This window comes from Dermochelys coriacea, chromosome 11, assembly GCF_009764565.3.
Source record: "Dermochelys coriacea isolate rDerCor1 chromosome 11, rDerCor1.pri.v4, whole genome shotgun sequence".
NCBI lineage: Eukaryota > Metazoa > Chordata > Testudines > Dermochelyidae > Dermochelys > Dermochelys coriacea.
In genome coordinates, this window is record NC_050078.2 from 61,918,958 (window position 1) to 61,946,227 (window position 27,270).

At 39.8% G+C, this 27,270-nt stretch overlaps 1 protein-coding gene across 19 annotated transcripts in view; it reads left to right on the top strand.

Annotated features, from left to right (window-relative positions):
- Positions 1–27,270, top strand: part of ABI2 (abl interactor 2) — a 108,832-nt gene that overhangs the window by 12,827 nt on the left and 68,735 nt on the right. The window contains exons 1-2 of one of the 19 annotated variants that reach the window (XM_043505625.1): positions 22,185–22,192; positions 26,068–26,071. The exons of the other annotated variants lie outside the window; for them this stretch is intronic. The gene's annotated coding sequence lies outside the window, so the exon portion shown is untranslated. Of the gene's footprint in view, positions 1–22,184; positions 22,193–26,067; positions 26,072–27,270 lie in introns of those variants that run through there. 19 annotated transcript variants of the gene reach the window in all.

Here is a 27,270-nt window from a genome sequence, read left to right on the forward strand (position 1 = left end):
AGGCCTGTTTAGGCTGTTTCACTGTTACAATATTTGTGCTTAATGCATACGTGTGTGTGTGTGTGTGTGTGTGTGTATGGTATGGATAATATGTATTGTTAATATGATGCATATTCATATATTCGCCAGCATTATTAGTTAGCAGTATTAAAATGGTCTGATATTACAGTATGAACACCAAGAAAAGCCAATAAGTAAGTATATGTGTGCGTGTTTTTGGGATCGTGGTGGTTAGGGTAGACATGAAGTTGGTGGGAGTCTTCTGGACTTAAGGAACCAGTGGGAATGAGGGAGGGAATTGCATGAGGAATAGAGAAATGAATGCATAGTTTAAAAAAGTCCCTTGATCCAGTGCACCTGTAGTCTTCACATCCTATAACTTTTCAGGGACTTTAAGCCTGAACAGCTTTGTTTAATATTGTTAATAGTTAGAGATGGGGCTATCATGTAAACAAGTCCCTGTCAAATAAAAAGATCATTGTGCAGAAGTTTCGTTGACCATGGTGTAAAGAAATGCCCCTTTGTTCATGCACTAGTAGAACTTGCTGAATATCGATTTAAAATAGCTGTAAGATCAATTCAAAAACAAATGAAACCACTTTAACCATGAAAATTCAGGGTAAATGAACTTTTTGCCAAATGAACAGGAATTAAACATGTTTCAAACATTTTTTTTCTTAATTTTGATCATTGCATCTTTCCAGTGATTGTGTTTTGTCTCTGAGATAACCAAAAAACCCACCCACCAGCATATTCATTTTTTCTGTGTATTTTGATTGCTTCTGGAATTTATAGTTTGGTGATACATTTGCTGAAGGTTGAAACTTAACTTCAAAGGTCCCAATCTAGCAGTGACTTAGTTTACATTTTTGGTAGAGTGAATTTTATGTTTATTAGCCCTTGAGCACTGACAATGGAAGAAATATTAAGATTGCATTACCAACTCATTCTTCAAAGTCCTATTTTTCCTCTTACTCACTTTTAAGACGGTCATCATGAACATCTTTGAGTACTGGATACTGCCTTCTTCAGTTCCTGTCAGCTAGAGGTGCCATTAAAGTGGCGCAAAGGTGTCTACCACTGGCTCAGTGTACTACTTTTTTAGTGCTCTTACTCCTTGATGTCCTAAAAACCAAAAGAAAAATTAGTCTCGAAGTATGGACCCATACATGACTTTGCTTTATTCTTACCTGTAGTCGGCATCTTAGAATTGTAATCCATTTGTTTTTCCCTGTATAGCCCCAGACTACTTTAGTGGTCATGCTTAATATTTCAGTTGCCTTTGATAACTATACAAGTGATACAAGTGGCTTATCTTTACATCATGAAATGCTTTGGGACTGTGACTCACTAGTGGATTACAGCTTGTTTTTGGAACTCTGTGTTGTACTGGCATTCTCTTGTTGATAGCAATTCTGATGATAGAAGTCTGCATTGCTTCCAAAAATAAAAGTAGATATACTGGAGTACATCCTTCATTTCCTCCCTGGCTATCAGTAGGAGGTAACAGGAAGGACATGTCTACCAGTGTCTGCTCCCAACCTCTTGCAGTCGCCATATGGGAGAACAGAAGAGGTAGTAGAACGTAGTTAAATGTCATCAGTTTTATTGGTTCATTATATGGTCTGATGGCAATAGCTATTTTGAAAAGCTGTTTTAAAGCTGACATTATATTACAAAAAAGAAAAGGAGTACTTGTGGCACCTTAGAGACTAACAAATTTATTTGAGCATAAGCTTTCGTGAGCTACAGCTCGCTTCATCGGATGCTGTGAGCTGTAGCTCACAAAAGCTTATGCTCAAATAAATTTGTTAGTCTGTAAGCTGCCACAAGTACTCCTTTTTTCTTTTTTGCGAATGCAGACTAACACGGCTGCTACTCTGAAACAAGATATTATAAGTGACAGTTTTGCTTATTCAGTAGCTTTTTCAGAAAGCCTTTTTCCAAAGACACCAAGGACAGGTGCAGTATAATCCTATGCAAAATTAAAAACCTTATCACATTAGAGCTGGGATTCTAAATATCTATAACTTTAGGAGGGGGCTGATAATAGGGAAGAACGGTATGATTAGAGGAAGATTTTTGCTTTTTGAAAGACACATACCAGCTTGGAAATGAAAATTAGTTATACTAAACCCCAAACATTAGACAGGGCAGTGCATAGTTATGGTCACCTGAACAACCTTAAGTCTGCTCCACCTATACTTTGCTGATCCCCTCTGTAATGTATGCCTATTGAAGCCTGTGTTAAATCTCTCAAATATATCCACACAAAAAAGGATGCTTTTTAAAGGACTTCATGTCGTTTAAAAAGATACCTTCCGCTTTATTTGCATAGTTTGCCTTACATGTGAAGAAACTTTAGAGTACACAGCTTTGGTTTTGTGCTTATGTGTTTAATACATAAATGAAATATACCTGTCACCCTGTGCCTCAGTTATGTAAACAGTTTCAATTTTGGCCTTGCCCTTAAGATATTATCAGATAATAGTAGCTTTATGTGTGAAACTCACATTTGGAACTCCATGTACTTCTGAGGAATGTGTTCATGTTTGCTGAAGAGAAGTAATTAAAAGCCTCTATCTGGTAACCATGTATAGTCTTAAAGAAATCATGAATAGTTTGTAGCAATCTAAAAATACTTCAAAAGTTGTCATGTATAGCAAATGTGAGTAAGATAATTCCATTAAATCACTTCTTCATTGTTAGTGACTATGAAAATTGAGATGTAGATTATTTATGACCAGGCTTTCACTTATATGGCCAATGAGAATGAGCAGAGTTAATGTTTAGTATGGAAATTTATATTTAAAAGACCTACACACGTTCAACTTGATTATCTTAAACATTGAAATGGTTAGGCTTTTTATTATATATTTTAGAACGATTGTTGTAATCTCTGGGGCTTTCACTTGCATAACAGATATTAATAACCATAACTCCAATTTAATTAAAATTTTATTTTTTGGCCTGAGTATTTTCTTGTTTTTAAAATTTAAGGTTTGTATCCATTTTGCTGCCATGTATTTAGATTGTAAACTCTGCAGAACGGGGAGAATCTCTTTGTTGTGTTTCTATAGTTCCTAACATAGTGAACCTGAGGCTCCTAGTTGCTATCACAATACAAATAATAATAATTAGATAGAAGTACCTGTGTATTTTGTAAAATCCCTTAGATCACATACCTTATCTGGAGATGGTCCTGTTCCTAAGATCAGATCTCTTTTTGTTTGTTTGTGACTCTGTCTCCTATTCCTTCCTTATGAGAACATGTGGGTAGGTGGGTGGGCCGTGCCATGGAACCTCCTTTTTTCAAGATTGCCTGCCTCCTACCCCTCTTCATGCCATCCACATGCGATATGCATCATTTGCGAGAGCCTCATTGGGACATTAATGTCCTAGAAAATGCTTCCAACAGTGAAATGCTTGAACCCACAACTTGTCATTCCAGCTCCCTCAAAAACAGTCAAAGGCATGAGTCCTTCCCAAGACTTCCCGAGTTTCTAGGCCAAGCAGTTTTGGACTTAAAATAAGCCAGAAAACATTTAAAAAAAAAAAGTGAGGTCACATTTTAACTCTTATTCTTTTTAATCTTGAAACTTCATTAACCTGAAAGAATCAAGCAGTTGTCTAGCAAAAGTATTTCATATATTTGTGTGTATATGGTTAATTTTAGGGAGATCACGTTGCAGGAGTGCTCTTTATCCCTTGTGGTCAGCTACCCTTCAAGTGCATATCAAACCAGCCTTGCCAATAGGTTGCCATCCTGCTTGGCTGATATGGAAGGCAACCATGAAGGGATTAGTCATGGTTCAGTCATTCTTAAGCTAGGGATGTAAATACTGTTTAAAAAGTTAACCGTTCAAACGATTAAAAATTTCATTTAAATGCCTAACTGATTAACCGTCCTGCATGGCTAGGGCTGGGGCTGATCCGACGGAACCGGTGAGGCTGGGGCTGCTTCAGCTGGGTGGTGCCGCTCTGTCTGAGCGGTGTGGCTGGAGCAATAAGACTATTGCTTACCGGTTAACCTTTTATATCCTTATTTTAAGCTTATTCCATTGTAGCTTCTGTCTAGAAGTTCTGCCTCCACATGGTTGCTAACAGGCAGTTGCAGAGCTGCTGTTTTAGCAGAAAATTACCACACATTGATTTAGGGGGAAACCTCATAGTGAGTTTTTAACCTTTTAAGCCTTATTTGGCTCCACTTTCAGAACCTTATTTCAGGTAATTGTGGGTCTGCCACCATAAGAATGCTCCCTGACCTTCAAAAGGGCAGGCAAGTTTAAGCTTCAACAATAGGCCAAAGGGAGAGCTTTATGCTTTGTTGTGTACCTGCAATCCTGAATTGAAAGATATATGAGCACTCAGACTGCCTACAGATGAAGTATGTGTAGCCCACAGGAACAGTGTAATGCCAGATTTAACTGATCAGTCTCCTGTACAGGTCTTCCTCTTCTCCCAATTATCAGGATATGATCAGCTGTTAATTTCTGCTTAACAGTTATGATCCTAAAATGAGAATATCTTACTCTTGAACAAAGTAGCTTTTATTGGCTTGCTAGCCTTCTGTTATCTGAATTTTATTACTTGTAGATCACACTTTGTTTCCAGTCACTGATTTGATGTTATACATATGACTTGGTAAATTGCAGTGGAATAAAAAATGTTCTATCTTTTTCTTAAATTGTAGCAATGCTGTTTTTAGTTTTCATTCATCAGTTTCATGCTCCAAGAAAAGAATACTGTTAGAAAATGGGTACCTAGACTAAGTTTGAGTGTCCATTATATATACCTGAATGTTGGCGATGTGCCATAATTAAGATAAATGTTCTAATGAAATTTGGGGCTGCTTAATGTCTTGTAATCAAGCAAAAGCTGCTGTAAGAGGAGTCCCAGGCTCTCTTTCACAGTTACAGGTTAGCTACAGTCATTTTCTGTTTTTGCCCCTTGCTCTGCCATGTCTTTTCTTTATCTCCCAGACCTACAGGCACATAGGACAAGCACCAGATTCCTCCATTTATTTTGGTTTTGTGCTGGTCTGTTCACGCTTCTGAGTGTCGTGTTGATGGACTGGGCTTCTTCCTCTGTTGTTCTGCATAATGTTTATCTAGGTTGCCCTCCTTTTTACAGGTAATGTCTCTATTATCACTTGACATTTAAGCTTTGTGTTGGTGGCATCCTTAAAGAGTGTCCTAAATATGTCTGTCATCTTACCATATTTGCTTTAGACTGGTTGGCTCTACTTAGAATTTCTGATATTGCCAAAAAATCTTTCTAGTGGGCCCTGAATATCGTCCGTGGGCATTTACTTTGGAATGCATTGATCTTATCAGTTTCAATTGTGATTGCCATGACTGCTCCATAAAGGAGGATGCACATGATGACAATGTTAAAAATTTGTGGTTTTGAGTCCGGGTCAATCATGCTACTTGCATAAACTTAAAATAATTTAGAAAAGTTGTTTGCTGCTTTTGATATTTGTTGCCACAAATCCTTGCACATCTTACTCCCTAGACAGATGAAATGGTCTGCTTCTATTAATTAAACATAACTTTGTGAGTATTACACTAAAATATTGTGAAATGTGGTACCACATTTTGCTTTTCTCTCAAGACATTGCTTTCTGAAAATATAGTTCCAATACTGAGCAGATACCAGTGAAACAGTGCACTTGAGAAATGATCAAAGTTTGAGACATGAATTTAGCTCTTTGCTCCCGTAGAAGAGGTTTGGAATGTTGCAGAGAAAGTCCCTTGAATAACTGTTCTAGTAGCTCTGTGCTTATTTGCTTGGCCAGTTCAGGTCTGATAGTGAATTGGAAATATGGGTCGTTGGATGATAAGGTAGAGGGTCTTGAAGGTGAAGGAAGTGAGCTGCTTTGTGTTTAAAAACAAAACAAAAAACTCCTCCAGGTACTGAGGATCTTCTGCCTTAAGGGATGAGTGTTCTGGTGACTGTACAAATGTCATCTACTTCACCCACTGTGCTTGGTACGTTCATCCTCTCTTCAAATGTCCTTCCTTGGTTTCTCGTTGCCTGTATCATTAAATTCTTTATTCTTGCCTACGAAGCCTCGTGTAGCAAGCTAACTCTTCGTTCCCTCCAAAAGCATGTCTTAACTACCTCCGTAATTTCCTCCTTTTCCTCTCATGCTGGGTCTTCTTCCACACAGCCCCATATATCCGGCACTCTTCTACCTAGTCCCTAGCCTGGTCGTCTGTACCGCCATGCCTCTTCCATGTCCCATATAAATCCTAGGTATCGAGAGTTGCCAGTTTTGGTTGGACGTATTCCTGGAGGTCTCATCACATGACATATAATCTTTTAATTAAAGATTAATCTTTAATTCCTGGAGACTCCAGGACAATCCTGGAGGGTTGGCAACCCTATATAACTGTCTGAAAAAAGAAAAGGAGTACTTGTGGCACCTTAGAGACTAACAAATTTATTTGAGCATAAGCTTTCGTGAGCTACAGCTCACTTCATCGGATGCATCCGATGAAGTGAGCTGCAGCTCACGAAAGCTTATGCTCAAATAAATTTTAGTCTCTAAGGTGCCACAAGTACTCCTTTTCTTTTTGCGAATACAGACTAACACGGCTGCTACTCTGAAACTGTCTGAAAGGTTCTGAGCATGTTGTTGGTGCTATACCAATAAGTTGGTTTCATGGCTGTAGTAATGATTTAAAATCTCTCACTAGGAATGTATATTATGGCTTCTATCTCTTGGCACTGTGAGACTTATCAACATATGTACAATTATCTGGTATTGTAGCTCATTAGATAGGATGAAATTTGGTTTGTATAGGAAGTTGTTTAATAATTCTGTTGTTTTGGATAAAATGAAGGTTTTATTGAAACATTCCAGGTTCAAGTTGGGAATTGTATCTCAGGAAGGAGCTTTCCTTTTATTCAAGGTAATCTGAGTTTCTATATGATCTCTTTCTTCTTAGAGATTATATATAACAATCCACCTTCAGCCAAACTTGAGTAATTAGTAAAAGTTCTGCTAGTTTATATATAATTTTTGGATTGATTGAAATGTGTGTACTTGCTTTGTTTTGTGAAAGTTCTGAAATTGCTTCAGTTGTATTACTATCTCTAACTGTGGCTGTCTGAAGGGGGGGGGGGGGAAATAGCATAAAATGGCACTACATTTTTATTTCAGCTTCTGTCAAGATGGATGTGACAGATGGTGTGTAGCCTGTCCAATATGAGTTCTGCCAGCTGTATAAATATTGATTTTAAAAATGGTGTTCTTTAGTTTAAAAAACCAGGGTCTTGAGAAATACCTACCTCTGTTTGGATGGAAATGAAGTGCTGCTAAGTGTTGATGAAACCCTTATTGATAGGAGTGGCTAATGGACATGTATGCAAGACTTGGGTAGAATAGCAACACTTTGTGCAGAAATCAGCAGCTGAACGTATCTGAAAGGTCTATTGGAAATGCAATGTTACATACATTCTAAAGAGAAGGAAATAAGGAGTATTTGTTGATTTTTGGGGAGAATATATGTTAAAAATGTGCTCTGAAAATATCCTTGTAATAGGAAGAAAATTTGTGTACCAGAAACTGATGTTTAGAACTGGGTATTCCTTGATTAATGTATGGTTATGATTTAATCTGATGTAAAGGTGGATGACCACATGAGAGGAAGGCCTAATGACCAAGGATTGGGGCCACACAGACACTTTCTGAAGCATCTTTAAAGAGCTTGTCTTGTTCATCTATACATCTGTCACATGAGGAGGGATCACATATTTTTCAACTACTAACTTCTTGTGCTGGTGTAGTAGTATTTCACATAGTATCCCTCTAGCTGTATGGTGTTCTGTTTTTATAGTTGTCTTTGTAAATTTGAAAATACAGAGTTTCTATTGAAATCAAACTGAATTGGTTATCTTATTTGTTTGGGGTAACGTGCTCTGATGGAAGTTTGTTCCCTAACCTCTAGAAGGGTAGCTGACTGTAAAAGGCCCAGGGCACAGATAAAACTGTGATCTCCCTCCAGAGTGATGCTACTGATTACAGTGGCTTGCTAAGGTGGTGGTGCAGTCTTTCTTGTAGGGTCTCTGCCATGTCAGGTACTTTAAATCTGTAATTTAGTACAGTATTTCCTTGTTAAATTATATTCTGTCTTTTACTTTCTTTGTGCTAAAGGTAGAAAATTTTAAAAATTGAAAATGTTGAATATAAAACAAATAGGATCCTCGGTAAACAAGAGGACAGGCTGAAATGTTTGAGTCTTATGGATTGCTTCCAAAATATTCTTTAGTACAGCTAGTGTTCTCAAGTATTTAAGATTTCAGAGTAGCAGCCGTGTTAGTCTGTATCTGCAAAAAGAAAAGGGGGACTTGTGGCACCTTAGAGACTAACAAATTTATTTAAGCATAAATAAATGCACTGATGAAGTGAACTATAGCTCACGAAAGCTTATGCTCAAATTTGTTAGTCTCTAAGGTGCCACAAGTCCTCCTTTTCTTTTTTCAAGTATTTAAGATCACTCTTTGCGGTGACTTGCTATCTTTCAAGATTCTAAGTTTTTGGTTCAGAGAAGTTATTTTGTATATAATTTCCTGTCCTGATATGAGTAAACCAGTAAAAATAACCATTCAGAGACACTTACATTATCTTGTCAAGTTTTGGGTTGTTTTGGCCATCATTATGCCAGTGGTTTGCTTTTTAAATGCAGCTTTTTCTGTTGCCATGAGTGCAACACTGAATTTAGGCTTTGGATGGAGTACACGTATCTCACAGCATAGAATTACCATCTCATTTTGAAACATATGACCACACTAGGATGATTTGTTTTCTTCTTCTGTAAGTAAGCAGAGCTTCAGTCAAACCCCTGCCAGTACAGATGTCCACTCACAAAGATATGTTCTAATCAGAAACACCAAATCCAGTTAATTTGATGCCCTTTTGTTATAGATTTCTGTCCCAACCCCCTCGAAGGGTGATTCATAAGTTCGTAGTTGATGTGACTTTATACAGTTTACTGAAATTTCCAAAATGCTTTGTTCTTTCCCAACTATTTAAATTTTAAAAATAAAAAAATTCAGGTCTCTTATAGGCAGGCTTTACACAAGCAGTAAATAACTTGACAAATGCTACTTACCATTTTGCACAAACAAAAAGAATGCTGCTATGATGCCTCTTGAATAGCTTGATGAGGAAAAATGAGCAAGTCCAGTGTGTATGTGCTGCAGAGCTGCTGGATGTTTTCTGTTGAACCTGTAGTTTTGGTGAACTGTAAAAAGATAGATGATGGATTTGAAAAATTGTAGACTTACTCTCCAGCCTTCCTTCTGTGACCTGACATTCATTGTTGCATAAAGAATGCCTAAAACATGAGTAAGTTTTTATTTCATATCTATTTACCTTTTCCAAATGTGTTTACAAGTTGTATTGTAGAATAGGTTAGTGCATTTATTAGCTGGTCACCTTGCAAAGGCCTTGCTGAAAACAAACTGTACTTGTAATTGCATTTCTGTGTATTTGGAACAGATGGGATGCAGAGCTTTTCTCTGAGACAGGCAGCACTATCCCCAATCTCTGCCAATCTTTAGCACCTTCTGCTATTCATTTTGGCTGCAATATTTAAGCCATTAGAAAATTTCAAAGTCACTTTTTACGATGTAGAGTAGAGATGATCAGACATTAACTTGACTTAGTTTTTTCAAGCTGAGGGTGAGATTTTGGTGAAAATAAGTTTGGCTGGTGGGTTTAGTTTAAGACTTATTCCTATCAGAGAGAGACAAAAGCTTTTACAGTCAGCAAAAACATAAAAATATTTGCTGTGGGTCAAGAGTGTCTCAAAGTAAATTGGGCAACCTCACAGTAGAACCTCATAGTTACGAACACCTTGGTAGTGGAGTTCGTTCATAAGTCTGAAATGTTTGTAACTCAACAAACGTTATGGTGGGTCTTTCAAAAGTTTACAGCCGAACATTGACTTAATACAGCTTTGAAATTTTACTATGCAGCAGAAAAATGCTGCTTTCCCTTTATTTTTTTAGTAGTTTACGTTTAACACAGTACTGTACTGCATTTGCTTTCTTTTTTCTTTTTCATCTCTGCTGCTGTCTGATTGCATACTTCTGGTTTCAAATGAGGTATGTGGTTGACCTGTCAGTTCATAGTCATCCTCATTTAGTTAAAATAAGTACAATTACATAGAATAGATCCAAATTCATACTGTTTTATGCTATAAACACAATCTGTACTCTTTACATTGCTTTAAAAAAAATGAACACTAAAACCCAACAACCCCAAACACATTCATGGTGTAGTCTCTTTCAGGGCAAGACTCTTCGCAATTTGTGTGAAAATTTGTTAAAAAACCCCAAATATATGTAAAATATATATCTTGATTACAATAATTATAGAACACTTGATGCTGATGTGGTAAATTATAAGTTGCAGGTTGTGTATAACAGAACTTCCTATGCTTTAATCACATAGGAACACAGATTTCAAATGTTGAAGTAAATGGACTAAAGTTGTTTCAACTGGTAAGAAGTGAGTAACTTTTAGCTTTAACATCAAAACAAGTGTGTTTTACATTTAGATTTATGATAGTTATCTGCTGTACACTTTCTTAGGGTTCTATAGTTAAGTCCTTTAAAGTGCCCTTGTACTCTGAAAAACGCCACTATAAACATGGCCTTGTGAGGTTCTATGTTTGAGAGTCAATAGCTCCATATCAAATTTTCTCAACTGATAATTGAAAAGATATTAAACAAACGGCTAGTCCTACAGACTCAAGCTGTTCTGAGAGTCTAGCTGCCCTATTTAATGTGTGATCACCATTAAGAGTTACATGGGATTTCAATTGACGTTTGGAACTTGGCTAGCAATTCTGTTAGAGAGTGAGAGAGACTAGAATCCAGCTTGCTTTCCCAGTATGGTCTGTTGTGCAGTGATTATGGGAGCAAAAAACTGAAACAGTACTGTCGGGAAAATAATCAGATATAACTCTGAAAACACATCGGGAGCAGATCTGTTTAATAAGAAGATGCTACTTTATATAGTAACTTTTCAGAGCCGACTTGCGTTTCTTCCCTTTCTGGCTTCACTTCCTGTTTTCTCTTCCTAAAATGGATATCTTATGATGCTTTCAGCATCCATCTCCTGTTCTCTCCACCATTTACATCTTTCTTTCCTTATACTACGTCATCCTAATTTATGTTTTCTTACTCCTTTCTTCTCTCCCCAAAATCTCACTCAATACTATGCTTATCCTTTCTAATTTGTTTAATAACCCCCACCCCACCACCACACATAGAGCTTGAAATCTTACTGAACCTAATACCAAATGACTTAATTTCCTAGCCACAAACCTTTGACAGCAGATAGGGGCCATTGTCAAGTAGAAATGTCCAGGTGAGAAGCCAGGCCCCTTCTCCCCTGTTCTCCACCCCCACCCCCCACGCCAAAAAAAAAACAAACTGCTGGGATTCTTGTCACGGGTTCTGCTTGATGGCTCTTTTTCATCAGCTACCAGGTAGTACATGTCGAATTCGTTTGAAGGCCTTCACAAATTACACTCTCATTGCCAGAAGGGAGGAGAGGGCTTGTCGTCTTACTACTCTACTCAGCTCTCAATTCTGTGGCTGTTGCATAGAGATGTCTCTTCTATTTTCCTCTCCCTGGTCTTGTCTTAGTTAGTGTCTGCCCCTGTTTCTACTTGCAGAGTTCCTTAGCAGCATCAGAATTAAATTGACCTGTTTGTCCATTTCCTTGTTGTCTATAGAGGTCCTAGAAACAGCTCTGAAAACTGTCACAGAGTCAAAGATGGCACTGCATTTATTTATCTTCAAAATATGAACAAAATATATTGTTACAGGTATAAGGGCAAAAGGCATAGTTTTTAAATGAAGTGACTCTGTAGAAGTTGATGGCACTTGCCTGAGGAAGCTTCCTATATGCCATGGATGAATGAGTTTCTCAGCCCCTGGCTGTTAGGAATCTACTTAGTCATTGCATTTTACATAATTATTAGTTCAGTTATATTTCTTGTTGGTGCAAAAACTTGACCCAGTTTGAAATATGGGGAAGCACATGTTGCTTTTGATTGAAATTGCTAAATAACATCGTCCTTCCAAGCTTCTACATTAACTCTTGTTTAAAGGATCCTGGATTACCAAAGCAGAAGAGTGGTGATTATGTGGTGTTACAGTCAGACACCTATAGGATAGATATTTTTCTACTGAGCTGTCATTTTGAAGTGTGATCTTTAGAAACAGCAGGTTCAGAATATTTTTTTAAAAAAATGTCCTGCATTATCACCCTGCCTGAGGAATAAAATAGTTGGAGAAAAGAATGGCTAAAATCGTCACTTTTCTGCTAATGAGCATAGTAATGAAAGAGAGGCTTTTTTAGTAAGCTTGAAGAACATATTTATAGGTTGGTAAGTAAGTGATTAGTTCAGCAAGCACAGCACAACCAGTACTTTTAGGCAAGCCTAGTGGCTTTAGAAGGCTACCAGATTCCAGGTTTGGTTTTTAGAATTTCGTCTTGGGTCGGTCATCAGCTTGGTTTATGCATGGTACTTTTAAGACCCTGCGTCAATTCTTTGTAGTTACCTTTCTGTCATCTGCTGAAAGTGGTCATGTAGCCACACAGACATCACTTTTCTACTTTCCCACTGCTCTGTGGCTGATCATACTGTTCCTGCAGTATTCCCAGACTATGCTAGCTTGAGGGCAAAATATTGGCACTGTGGATCCTGCAGAAAATACTGTTACCTCACAAATGTTATACATGTGATATGAAATTTAGTTTTGGCTTATACTTTATCAGATTTTTCATAATATACTTTGTTATAATGCGTGGTTCTGAAACGTATTTGATTGCACACCCCTTCTTTGTGTTTAGTAGTAGTATCACCTCCCCTTCTGCCACACAAGTACATATAGAGATAAAAAAATCAATATGCAACTCTCACTAAATATTAAAAACAGTAAAGCATTGATTCAAACAGCCAGTGATCCATTGTAATAAGAGCAAAAGCAAAACTGTGATTGTGGTTGATACTTAAAATTAAATGTGCATACCGTGTCGTAGCAAACAGATTAATTTACAGATGGCAACGATTTTGTATAATGCTATGCAAGCTTAACAGAAATCCGCGAGATGCACAGCACCATCTAGAGTCAAACGCACAGCGCCATCTGAGGACCTGATATGTCTGGAGGAATCAGCTTTGCTAGTTGTTCATTCCTGTGGGTAAAATGTGTGCAGTTTTTTTTTTCTTTCTCCCCCCCAAAGCTTCTCCTCTCTTTTTTCCCCCTTTCTCCCCCCCAGAATACATTCCACACACCTTGCCTCACAGGGGCCTGTCTCCCCAGTTTGAGAACCTCTGTTCTAATCTGAGATACTTGATATGTATCTGAAGACATTTTGTTTCCTTGACTATCTCCTGCCAGCTCTCTGGCTGCATTAGCAACAACTTTGTAAAGCATTGAACAAAAATGTGTGATTTTAAAGAATCGAACAATGAGTTGAGGGATTTGTGTTATCCCAGTATGGTTATTTCCCAACTAGTGATGACCCATGGCTTAGCCACTCAAGGTAAGCGTGTGCTGTGCCTGAAAGGTTTTATGTTGGTTTATACAGTTGGTGATTGAAGTATGTGCTGTGGTGAGAGGCCACATGTGTTGTGTGGGTGGTTTTGAAGAACTGCAGCAGTTAGGCTGAGTAATCCACTATCTGTGCAGTCTCCGTCATAGAACCAGTGAAATTTTTGCATGCAAATTAGCTGTAGAGTAAAGGTGGTTGGCTTGATAGCGTAATGATCAAGGACTCTTGGCATGGCATAGATACATGCCTTACTGTAACTGTACCGATATGGGTGTAATTCGTAAGTCAGAATATCAGAGAAATAAAAAATTTGGATGCTAACAGACTGCAAAACCCGTTGATGATTCAACCCGGTGATATTCTGAACAAAGAGCTCAAAACCATGCTTGTAGCTGTTTCCATGACTTCCTGCTGACTTTACAGGCATTCTAGTCTTCAGGTGACAAACCTAGAATCTCATTACATAGATGAGAGTGATTATGCAAATACCTGTACTTGAGTTATTATAAAACCCTCTGTTTTATCTACTGCCCTCAGAACTATGCATCCATATGCCCACAAGCTTGACAACTTGTACGTCTGACAGACCTCATAACTCCAGATACTAAATATAGTTAATTGAAAATGTAGTTACCTATAGAGAAGAGAGTGACAAGACAAGGCAGAAGGGGATGGTGGATGGATATTGAAAGGACTTGGGTTGACAAAGTAGGAAAGGGTTTTGAGGTTGAATTGACCATGTTTGATGTTGGTAATATGTACAAGGGCTTTTGAGGGTAGTAAATTCTTTGTGGCAGGGTCTCTTGTTCTATGTTGGTTCCACTGTGCAAGGCAGTGTACAATGTTCTTGGTTGGTCCCTAGGCAATATTGTAATAAACATGAATAAATGGAGCAGAGGAATTTTTATAGTAGTCAGAATACAGAGATAGGTATAGTCACTGTAGAGTATTGAGAAATAACCTTAATGATTATACAAATCCCTGCACTCTGGCTAATACTTTGGCAAATTTAAATAAATAGTGCCCCTTTAAATTGGAAGGTGTTGTCAGCTCTCATAATAGGGTTGTAAAATCTGTCATGTTCATTCCATTGTGGATGTCAGTAAATGTAGTTCTTATGACTGTGTGAATGTAATAGGTGGTTCTGATTTGCTTTAATTTAAGTGCATTTCTGTTCCACAAAGTGACTGTAAAGTCATTGTTGAATCCATATTTGTGTCAGTGACTTTCAGAAAAAAAATTGTTTATTACTGATGCACTTTTCTTCTGTAGTATTGCATCCCCTATCAAATTTTCTTGGTATACTATAGCTTCTTTCTGAATGTCACCACTATATATGGCTGCACTCAGAAAGCTGTGCTATTTTCTTTGACTTGTGTATCATCGAGTAGTGAAGATTACACAGGTCAGCTTTCATCTAAGCTTGTCCACATGGCAAGTTACTGTGCTGCAAGTCAGGATGTGAATCTACAGCATGCCAGTTTGCTGAGTGGTAATGCCCCATGTAAAGTGAAAGCATAAGCATGATTTTCAGCTTTTCAAAGAAAGAAAACTTGCAACTTTTGATTAGAGTAAAGCACATGTATGTGAAAACTAAAGTCTTTCATGTTTTTGTGACTGGACTGAAAGATGTCACCAGTGTCCACTCACCATTTCTGAGGGAAATAGCAGATTTACTAGCACTACCAGCATGAAACACAATGGGGCAAGTGATTAGGTATCAGTGGAGCTGTGCCAGTGCAGAGTGATCATTTGTTATTGTTTCGTTGACTTGCGTTGGATTGATGCTCTTGACACAGATTCCGTGCTAAGTGTGGTTGTTTGGTATTGGCTTCTTTGGCACTTTTAAAATATGCAGTAACTATTTTAGAGGACTGTTAAATCTTTTTCATTTCTTAAGAAAATGACAGACTTAGTATTAGAATTTTTATACATTTCTTTGAAAACTAGCTTTTTCAGAATTTTAGGTATTGGCCTAACCTACGTTCCAGTACTTAGCAAAGACATGGAGAACCTCCATGACACCAGTTGCAACAGGAACAGAAGGATTTGAGCAGCATTGACAGTGGGGAAGAGTGAGTTGCAACTAAGCTCTGGAAGCTTGTAATGCCAGATTTCTAACGGTCAGTGGGCAATCAATTTAGAGTTAGAAAATCCATAGCGGAGAGCATTGTGATCCAAATACGTAAGGTCATTGATCATTTCCGACTACAGAGGATTGTGAATCTCGATAGAGTGCAGGAAATAGTGGATAGATTGATAGCAACAGGGTTCCCTAACTGCGGTGAGTGATAGATGGTACACACATTCCTATTCTGGTGCCAGCCCACCTTGCCACTGAGTACGTCAACAGAAAGGGCTGCTTCTCAATGGTTATGCAAGGGCTGGTGGATCACTGGGAGCATATCACGGACATGGTTGTTGGCTAGTCAGTGAAGCTGCATGATGCTCTCACCTTTAAGAAAACAGGACTTCTCAAAAAGCTGCAAGCCAGGACATTCTTGCCCAATGGGCATATTACCACTAATGATGTTGAAATGCCAATAGTGATTCTGGAGGACACAGCCTGCCCTTTGCTCCCTGGGCTTATGAAGCTATACAGTGGCCATCTCAAAAGCACTGAAGAAAGATTCAGTTACCAGCTCAGCAGCTGGTGTGACTGTGAAGCGGGGTTTTGGTATAGCTCCATGCAGTGTAACATCTGTGAAACAAAGGGGGAGAAGCTGCTGCCAGGGTGGACAGGTGAAATGAACTGGCTGTCTGCAGAACGTGAACAGCCAGATGCAAAGGCTATTAGAAGAGGGCACCATGGAGCAGTATAGCTGAGTGAGGCCTTAAGACCATTTTAAAAGATAGGCACATTAGTGTTGTCTGATGATCACTTTATAAAACAGTGATCATGGGTGGGTTTCTGAATGGGTGGGTTTTTGAATTTGAATTTTGAATTTGCTTTGAATTCTGTAGTGCTTGATGTAAACTATTAAATATGGTGGGTTGCTACCCCTCCCCACCCCCCCCACTACGAATTCTATAATGCTTAGTGTGAACTTTTAAGTACTGGGGCAGGGAGAGAGGGCTTATTGCCTCCCACTATTAACTCTGTTGTATTTGTTGGACAGTAATAGACCTTCAGTTTTCAAAAATAGAACTTTGTTTGGTGAAAAGTAGTCAACAAAAGTGAAGTGCAAAAAACCCAGGGTAAAAGCAGTCTACGAGGTACACAAGTTGCTGTCTGAGCCTGTGTTTTTCATTGGTCTGTTTATGTGTAGCTGTAGTTCTCCTTATTTCCCCTCGGTTTTATGTGGTAGGAATTGTACATGATGTTGCCACATGTTGGATTAGGGGTTATAAGAAGCAGTTGCCATTGTGCTGTCCAAGGATTGGAAAGGCTGTGTAGTTGATGGTCTTTAGATATGTCAGCTGTCTTCTGCAACATTTGTGTTTTGTTGCTTGTGCAAACCCATGATGTCTTGGTGTATTTCCTGATTTCCATTTTGGTCCTTTTCCTTTCCCTGCAGCAGCTGATCTCTCCATTCTTAGTCCATTCTCCATGGCCAATCATATGGTCCCTCCAAACGCTGTGTTCATGGTCCGAGGCCACAGAGGATTGGAGGGCCTTGACGAATGTAAACTCCCTAGTCCTCTTCTTTCTTCTTCTGAGCTCTGGGAGACATTAAGCAAGTGTGGAGGGGGAACCTTCAAGGCTACCATGCCGGAGGCTACTGATTAAAACAGACAGACAAACTATTAGATTTACAGTCACTATGGAAAGAGAGAGAGGTCTCAAAACTCCCTTGTGTTTTTTCCATAGATACCTTTAATAAGATATATTAATTGTCACTTCTGGCTTTTGTGAGTGTTAATGCAGCGCCATTCTTTAGCTCAAACCATGGTGAGTACAGCCTATCCTACTGAGGGTGTGTGTGTGTGTTCTGTTGCATGGAAGCTTTAAAAATTGGGTATGGGTATAGGACAAGTGCAATGAATATGGCAATATTTTCATTGGTGGACGTGATCTTGGCTGATACCTCACTCCTGAGGGTGACAAAGGCATAAAGGAGTCAGCTGCTACTGGTGGCTGAAAGGTGTTAGCCTCTTTACTACAGTGGTGCCATCTGAACTTGTTGCAGAGTGGTGTGGGAAGGTCTCCTATCGTGGGGGAAGAAACAAGGCTGCCATCCCTAGAAATGTTTGAGCGAATTGTATGGTATCATAATGAAAGTTTCATTGAGTTCTCAAGAGGACAAAAGGGACATCCCAATTCATATAAACCAAGTACGTTTGCATGGCTTTTGCTGCCTGGCCCAACAAACCAAAGAATTGACAAACAGATGCTGACTTTCTTCTATCTCTGCCCAAGCACAGGACACTTTTCTGATGTGGATTGTGTAATCGGGCTGCCATGCTACCTTTTTGAATTTATTCTGTAATATTTTATTTTCTAACACGTTATATCTGGTAAAGTACTCAATCAAAAGTCAATGCCTTTGTTTCTCTAAAGTTGTGAATGGGAGGAGTGGCGGGCAGTTGGGAAGAGGAGGGTTAAAGGTAGATGAGGTTTTGAGCAACAAAAAGGGGAAAATTTACTATGAGGAATAATTCATGACGTATAAACTTACCCAAGCTCCCTTCCCCTTCATTAACGGGCTCCTCTGTGCTTGCCTGGCTGAATTGTCTCGACTCCAGAGGAGTTTCAAATAGCTTCTGGCTTGTGGAATGTTTGTGACTTGTGGCATGTCGTACCCCCAACTGTTGTGGCAGGGGTCTCAACCTCAGGCTCTTCTAAAGTGTCCAGTCATATAAGAGGTGCTGATGGGATTCCTGCCAGGTATGGGATGCTGTTCATTGTCTGTGGGACAGCACTAGATTTCTTGTTGCCCTCCCTCACCTTCTGATATGCCTGACATAGTTCCTTCACATTCATCTGGCACTACTGCTAGTTTCTGTTGTGCCATTTTGCCAGCATCCCCCATACAATCTGCTTGTAGATGTTGATGTTTCTACAGCTGGTCAGTAGCTGTGCTTGCACTGCCTCTTCTCCCCAGAGGCTGAAGAGGTCCAACACTTGTTGCCTGCTCCAAAGAGGTTCACATCGAGTAGATCTCTGTTTGTGGAGCTGGCATATTCGGATGCACGCAACAAGAGTAGGCTTAGATGTGCCAAGATGATCAGAAAAAGACTTCAGAAACGCTAAGGGGTTTAAGGGAGGGGAATTGTCAGACAGCTGGGCAGTGTTGTTCTAAATTGTGAACAGAGCGGCCACTGTCACGGGGACAGGGAATTGTTGGACAGCTGCTGGAGGACTGTTAGGGTTGACAGATCATGTAGTGTGTATGCTCTCTGAGAAGCGGTAGCTAGGTCAGTGGATTTTTCACACTCCTTTGAGCGATCTAGCTGGGTCGACCTAACTTTTTAGTCTAGACCAAGCCTTAGGGTTTGAGTATGCTCTAAACTAAATAACCCTAACATTGTTAGTTGAAGCAGATATTTTCATGTAGCATGAAAATAACAGAAGTTTCTCTCCATTTATTTGCATACTTACCGCTCTGATCATGTAAGATATTAGTAACTTTGTACAAGTGTATGTGATGTTTGATATTTTTCTTGGCTTCTATAGTTTGTTCTATGACAGAAGCTCTGAAACTGTGGGTCAGGACCCCAAAGTGGGTTGCAACACCATTTTAATGGGGTCGCCAGGGCTGACATTAGACATGCTGGGGCCAAAGCCTGAGCCCCGCCACCCAGGGCTGAAGCCAAAGTCTGAGCAGTGCTGGGTGGTGGGGCTTAGGTTACAGGCCACCCACCTGCGGCTGAAGCCCTTGGGCTTTGGCTTTGGTCCTCCCGGCCTCTGGGGTTGTGTAGTAAATTTTGTTGTCAGAAGGTGCAATGAAGTTTGAGAAATCTTGTTCTATGAAATCAGCTGCTATGCAAAATTAAATTTATACGTTTTATCTCTGTTTGTGGTAGTGTGAAGTGTTCTGTCCTGGAAAAATAAATGAGCTCATAAATCTACAAGGTTATACAATGATTCTTGATATTTTAGGCCAAATTTAATGGCTATGGAAGATGCTAATCAATCTTAGCACAAAGGGGATGTCTAGGGTTAATTTTTGAATATTTAGAAGCATGATATTTTGACAATAATCCTAGTTTCCCCTTTTTTAAGCTTTATTGGATCTTAAAATACCAGTATTTGACTCCAGTGACTTCAGATTTATACATAATACTTAACCTATCAAAGTACAGAAGTGGTATTTTTGAATGAACAGTAAGTTAAGTGCTCTCTGATAGAGACTTGGCAGGAGAGAGTGCTTCAGATGATGTTGAATGCAGAAAAGCTTACTCGCTCTTTTGACTGGGCAGAGAAGGTGCTTTGTAATGTGGGATATTTTATGTGGCTGGCCAATACAAATCAACCTTGGCTTGCTACCTGTCTTCCTGATGATCCTTGGTACCTTTGAGACTTCTAACACACACATCAGGTAGGGGTGTGTGTGGGGGGTGGGGGGAGACATTCCAGAGCAAACCTCATTAATAAAAATGGTCTGTTTAAAACAGTAAATTGTTAAATATTTGCTCCCCAATTTCTCTAATATCTAATTTTCTGGTTATCCTGGTATAATTAGTGAATTAATGACTTTCAGTTCTCTGTTCTTTGTCATTTGCTGTAGCTCACGGAAGGTCCTCAGAAAATACGTGGTTGGGCTAATGAATACCATGTGTCTAGTAAAAGAAACTTCAGTAAAATATTCAATTATACTAAAAAAGATTGCCTTGTCTACTCAAAGATTTTTTTCATTAGGCATCTAGTAACTTATTCCAGGGAGGTTGTCAACATTTAAAAATGAAAGGGCTGGGTAAGGACCTGACCGTTCTTCCAAAAACAGAGCCAAAAACCAATGTGGCATTGTTCTCTCTGTATATAAAATCTCCCCACTATATTTTCCACTGTATGCATCCGATGAAGTGAGCTGTAGCTCACGAAAGCTTATGCTCTAATAAATTTGTTAGTCTCTAAGGTGCCACAAGTACTCCTTTTCTTTTTATGGATACTGACTAACACGGCTGCTACTCTGAAACCTGTCATTATAATTCAGTGTATTAATAAAGTAGGCTTATTGAATATTGCAGTTTGTTTGAACCTCCTTAGTAGATGCTTGAATATGTTGTAGTGAGGCAGTGTGGCCTCCCACAGACGCAGAGGGAGAGGAACCCCTAACTGAGCCTGGTGGGCGGAGCCAGGCCATGCTCACCCCTCCTGCCAGAATTCAGTGGGCGGGACAGGAAGTATAAAAGGCGGGCCTGGGAGCTCAGTTGGGTGGCAGCCGCCGGAGGAGCCAGATGCCTCCTGCTTGCTCCCGAGCTGGGAGACTGCCACAGGCTTCTGTGGAACTGAGAACTGCCCAGAGCAGCCTGCTGACTTGACTGCGGCGAAGTGGCCAGGACTACCGCAGGCCTTCTACCCGGACAATCTGGAGGGCCCCCTACCGATCCAGGTATGCCCTGAGGTCGAGTTAGGAAGTGGCCTGGGGCAGCCGACCCTAATCTGGCTGCAGCGCTGCTGGAAATTAGGTCAGCATGTTGCGGTCATGATCCTGGCTGACCCAATGGCAGATTGCTCTGCCACTGGCAGGGCCCTGGGCCAGGAAGCAGTGGAGCGGATGGGCCTGCTCCCCCCCGCCACCCCAATCCTGGGGTGGCAGTCTCCCCTTCTCTCTGTCACGGAGTCAGCGTTTGTCGGCCATCCGCAGGAGATAGGATGTCCGAACCCCTTACTGCTCCACCCTGGTTACAGGCCCGAAATATTCAGGGCTGGCTCTAGGTTTTTTACTGCCCCAAGCTCAGGTGGGGCTGGGACTCGCAGGCAGCGCTGGAAGCAGAAGGAGTAATGTCACCTTCTCCCAGCGCCTGCAGGGGCTTTCCTTCCTCCCCCACCCGGCTGCGCAGAGAAGCCCCGATATAAGGGGTGGCACAAGGCAGCACAGCAGCCAGTGCGCAGATGAGGTGGTGCAGCCCTGGCTCCCCAGCAGGACTCACCCTCTCCTCCCCAGGTGGTGGCTGGGCCCTTGCAACTCAGCATCCCGGGACTGGGGCTTCCCCTTCCTGCTGTGGCCGGGGGTGTGGCGCCCTCGCCCTGTCGAAGTGGCACAGCTCCGAGAGTGCAACTGCCCTGAAAAAAAAGGATGACCGGAATACCGCCCCTGGAAATGTGCCGCCCCTGGAGATGTGCCGCCCCAAGCACGTGCTTGCTTTACTGGTGCCTAGAGCCAGTCCTGGAGATATTGACACTTGTTGCCCAGACCTGACTAAGGGTTCAGGCTCCCTGATTGTGTTTGCTGCTCATTCCTGACCACAGACCCAAGCCCCTGACTCTGTTGCCCCGCCCTGACCACAGACCTGAACCCTAGACTCCTTTTCCCTGCCCTGACTGAGTGTCAGGGCTATTTAACTGTGTTTGTTGCTTGCCCCCTGAAAACAGGCCTGAGCTAGAGACTCTTGTTGCCCCGCTAATTCCTCGCAGTGGACGATGCACAGATGTGTAGTGGGGTGGGGTGGTCTCCCACGGACCAGACGGAGGGGAACCCTGCTGCTAGACCACTACATGTGTCTTGAAACTTCTGAAAAATCTGAATTCTGCTTGCCAGTGCTTAATAGAAGCCACAAGTGGGACTTCCTTTTGCAGTAATCTAGAGAAAGTAATGGCTTCTCAGTCAGATTCATTGCAGATTCTTTTGAGGGGTTCACTTAAGGATTTTGCAGAGTTTGGTTGAGAAAATAAGGGGTTTGTTGTTTCACTACTAAAAATCCTGTTTTTAACATGGCTATAGGAGTTGATAGAAGGTCATTGTATGTGTTGGAAAAAGGGATTATCAGATTTCAGACACCTCCTCTGTGAATGGAATTAATCCCATATTGACCTGTTGAACTTCTGCTTCTACTCATGACATCCAAATATTATTGTGCTAACATACTGCACTTTATAATGCCTATAATGACACTTGTGAAATGTGTTGACTTGAATTAGAGAATTTACATTTGTGATTCTTTGTAAGAAATATGTTGGTTATTATTAGCTGTGGTTAGTTGTACATTAATACCTTTCAAGTTTCCCAAAACACAAGAGAGAGAAACTACACTCGTTTTGCGCATTGCAACAACCTGACAGATAACCTTACAAAAGTTGTTCTTGCCTGTATCAACTATAAAATATATTTAAGCAAATGTTTTCAAATTTAATTTGAGACTGCTGCTAGCATCAGGCACTCAGAGGTTTTTAGCAGTTTAGAAGCCCAGAGTTTCCAGCTGGATTAACCTCAGACTAACTTTTCTGTGAAAATGTCCAGTGATTGAATCATCACAAAAATTAAGTTTGGCTGCAAAATCCATTATTTACCAGAGTTTTATCTAATTTCAACATTTCCATTGATAGGCCTATGTGATCTCTCTTGGTGGTTTTGTGCTATTGTCTAGCTGAATCTACTGATAAGAGCTTTCTTTACATATTCATCCTTGTCATTCATACTTGTGCAGCTTTACTTGTCCTTGTCATTGCCATTCTTGGTCAACCTCAGCAATGTGTTCCATCTTATTTTAAATCCTCTCTGAATCAGTTTTTATAGAGCTATCGTGTCTTGTTTCTTTAAGCTGTATAAGTGAAATTGTGTTAATTTCATCATATACCCCTTATTTTACCTTCAACATTTCAGTTGCTCCTTTTTCTCTTTTTATAGGGAATTGCTCATGATTGTTACACAATGGTTCACAGGCTTCAGCACTGCTCTTGAGAGTTATGTGCCATTTCACCTGTCAGTATTTATAGGCAAATGTCAGTGATTTGGCTATCTTATTCCGTTGTTGTGTGTTCATTTGAGAGGTCACTTAGTCTGGTCTTCTCTCACCTTCCCCTGTCTTTTTCTGCACTTCAGCTATCCAGCCAACAGCATCCACTTCTTTTTCGTTAGTGCTGTTGTTACTAACTGTAAAACTTTGCATTTTTCCATAGTAAATTATAGTTTTGCAAACTCTTATTTTGGGGCATGGAGTGATTTGGGATTGATAATAGATATGTTGTATAGTCATCAGGTTGGACCAGATCTTATGCAAATCTTGGGTCATAATACTATAGCACGAACTGTGTTCCTCACTTTGGCAGAAAGCTAGTGAGCTGCTGGGCCTGGGTCTTAAATAATCACCTTTGCATTTATTACATCCGAGTCCTGTTTCTTCTCTATTGTGAGGCACACCACCACCAGATTGAATAATAAAACTATTTTTTCCCCTTGTTTTATAGTTTATCATTTGGCTCTCACCATTCCCAAGGTTTGAGGTAGACTGTGAACCCACATTTGATTATACCCATATGTGAGAGTGTATCAGATCTGTTGAAAACTTCCTAATATCCTTTTGGTAATGATGCCTGAAAGTGAGCCATGCTACTGTGCTGTGCAAAAGAATAAGGAACATGACATCACTTACATTCTGCTTGAACCTTAAAACTATGCAGTGGCATCTAAATTTAGTGAATACTTCGACTCCCTAGAAAACGACTGAATATGAGATTTGTGTATTCTGTCAAGTAAGGCAACCAACAGGATAGACACTAAACGCGCTATCTGTGTAGGCTGTCGCCTGTAAATTGGCTAATGTTGACAGAGAGAAAATATCAAATAGTCCTAACCTGCAGCTCTTTGAGGCTGTGAAGATGAGCCTTACAAGAAGCACAGCTGTGATGCTCAAGCATCTCCTTAACATTATACTTTTGAAATGTCAGAATTACAAACATCAGTTACTGAGGTATTAGGCTGAAATCCAACACAATTTAAATGGTAAAACCTTAAAGGTAACAAATGAGACCGTGACTGTGGGTCTCAGTTGAAAGCATGATATGTACTGTTAAGATGGGCAAAACTTCAGTGGTATCTACTCTCAAGAAGAACATTCCTCTTGTCCAGCTAGAGGAGCAATTTATAGATCTTGCTGCAAGACCACTTTGCATGATACTGACTCTCCCAGCATGAAGATTCCACAAAACCTAAAGGTTTCAGAACATATATATCTGAACAGTTTCATCATAGCTAAAAAGGCATGTACATAACACAGACAAGAATATTTCATACCATTGCTGACTGAAATCGGTGTTGCAACATCTCTGTCCAGGTAATGATTGATCAAGATGACAGATTGATTCTGGATGAAAATAAAACACTTGAACAGACAGTCAAATTTTCCTGATGCTGTTAAATGTATTGTGAAAGTTGCAAGTTACAGCACTATTTAAAGACAGCATTAGTAAAGTGGTGTGTTACAGAACAAGGCACACACAGATTTTTCAACTGAAGACAGCCTCAAACTTTGGAAATGGTCACAATGTGAACATAGGTTTACTGCAATGCATCCGATGAAGTGAGCTGTAGCTCACGAAAGCTTATGCTCTAATAAATTTGTTAGTCTCTAAGGTGCCACAAGTACTCCTTTTCTTTTTATAGGTTTACTAAAGATCTTTGGATATGTGACACTTAGCGCCAAACTTTAGCAATACCCAAACCACTTGACATGGTATAAGGAAACTCTGACTTCCAACTAACACTTCATATTGACACCACTAGTTGCTCAGTGTCATCAGATGATTCCATTTTGCTTCTGGAAAAAAATGTGGAACAAGATGATAAAGGAGAAGACTCCACAGAGTGATATGGACATTTGTGATTTTTATTATGGCTGTCAAGCGATTAAAAAAATTAATTGTGATTAATTGTGAGATTAAAAAATTGTGATTAATTGCAGTTTTAATTGCACTGTTAAGCAATAGAAGAATACCATTTATTTACATATTTTTGGATGTTTTCTATATTTTCAAATAGAAGCTCGGGGCTCAGAGCATGGGGCTTCAGCTCCCTCACTGCTGATGCCACCCTCCCTGCCCAGAGGTATGCGATTAACACATTAAAAAAAATTAATGTGTTAATTCTGTTTTCAGTTAATCGCAGGCATTAAACTGTGATTGACAGCCCTAATAGGTTTACATCATTTTCACAAATAGGATAAAGTTTGTTTTTTACTTTAGTTTATATGAGGGAGAGTTGCAGTGTATAGAGTTGCAGTGTATACAGTGCATCCCATGATGTGTAATCCAGGACATAGGCTTATTAGTGTTACAACTCATTTTGCTAAATGCATCTGATGAAGTGAGCTGTAGCTCACGAAAGCTTATGCTCTAATAAATTTGTTAGTCTCTAAGGTGCCACAAGTACTCCTTTTCTTTTTGCGAATACAGACTAACACGGCTGCTACTCTGAAACCTGCCTAAACTGTGTTTCTCAGTCTGAGAACCAGAGAGCTACAGGTCATCGACCTGCACTCCAAATAAAGAATCCCCATTGTACTGGTTTATAATGGAGCCCTGTGTGTATTGCCCCTCACAAATAAAAATATATGTAACGGTGTTTTGTATTGTGTAGTTGTCTCCAGTTTGGATCTAGCCAGGTCAGTGCCTTTGTTAGCAGTCTTGGTAGAGGAGTAAAGGATTTGGGTGAGCAAAGAGGTTAAATTACCATTTTACCCTTGAGGTGGTCCCTCTAGGTCAGGTTTGAAGTATATTAGTGGAAACTGTGTACTTGACATATTTATGGATAAACAGTGGATCTCAAACTTCAGAGTTATCAATCTGGTTTTAGATTAAAAAATCAGAAATGATTTGATAAAAGTGACTATGCTTAAACTTTTTGCTTTTGATTGATAGCTTAGTAATGTGACTTTGTTTTTGGTGTAACCTCTATATTTATATATAGGATACCTAGGTGATACTGCAAATTATGAGGGAACATTTGCTGTTTTAAGTCAATTGACAGGTTTAAGCATGGTGGCAACAGTTAATAGAGTTTTTAAATTGTCAAATAGGAGGTCTGGAGAAGAGAAGACTGTGGGAGGGAGACATAGTCTTCAAGTACATAGTTCTCCTTAACCCTGGAGGATAGGACAAGAAGTAATGGACTTACATAGCAGCAAGGGAGACTTAAGTTATATATTAGGAAAAACTTCCTAATATATATTATCTATATTAAGTTAATATATTAAGAAAAACTGTAAGGGTAATTAAGCACTGCAACAAATTACCTAGGGATGTTGTGGAATCCCCATCACTGGAGGTTGTAAAGAACAGGTTAGACAAACACCTGTCAGCGATTGTCTAGAACAGTAGTTTTTAGTCTGTGGAGCCCTGAGGGTCTGCAGGCTATGTATAAGAGGTCCGAAAAAGGTGACTGAAAATAAAGTTTCGGATCCCACCAAAGGCATTCTGTTTTTCTGATCAATGAAAAAGTATGCGAATGTCCCACCTACAGGTCAAAACCTGAAAGTGTTGTTATTACCATAGAAGCCCACCATTTAGTGCCCTTTCTCATTGCTGTGCTGAGCACATGCAATATTTATAGCTGAATTCTTTTCAGTCAGTTTTCAGTATAAAACTTCTATGGCAGGAGTCTGCGGACCACAGATTGAATTTCCAAAGTGGTCTGCACCTCCAATTTGAAATGTTTTAGGGACTGCAAATAAAAAAAAGGTTGAAAACCACTGGTCTAGATAATACTTAGTGCAGAGTACTGGACTAGATGACCTATCGAGGTCCCTTCTAGTCCTAGATTTCTGTGATGTAAGGGAAGAAAGGTTGCATGACAGTTAGATAT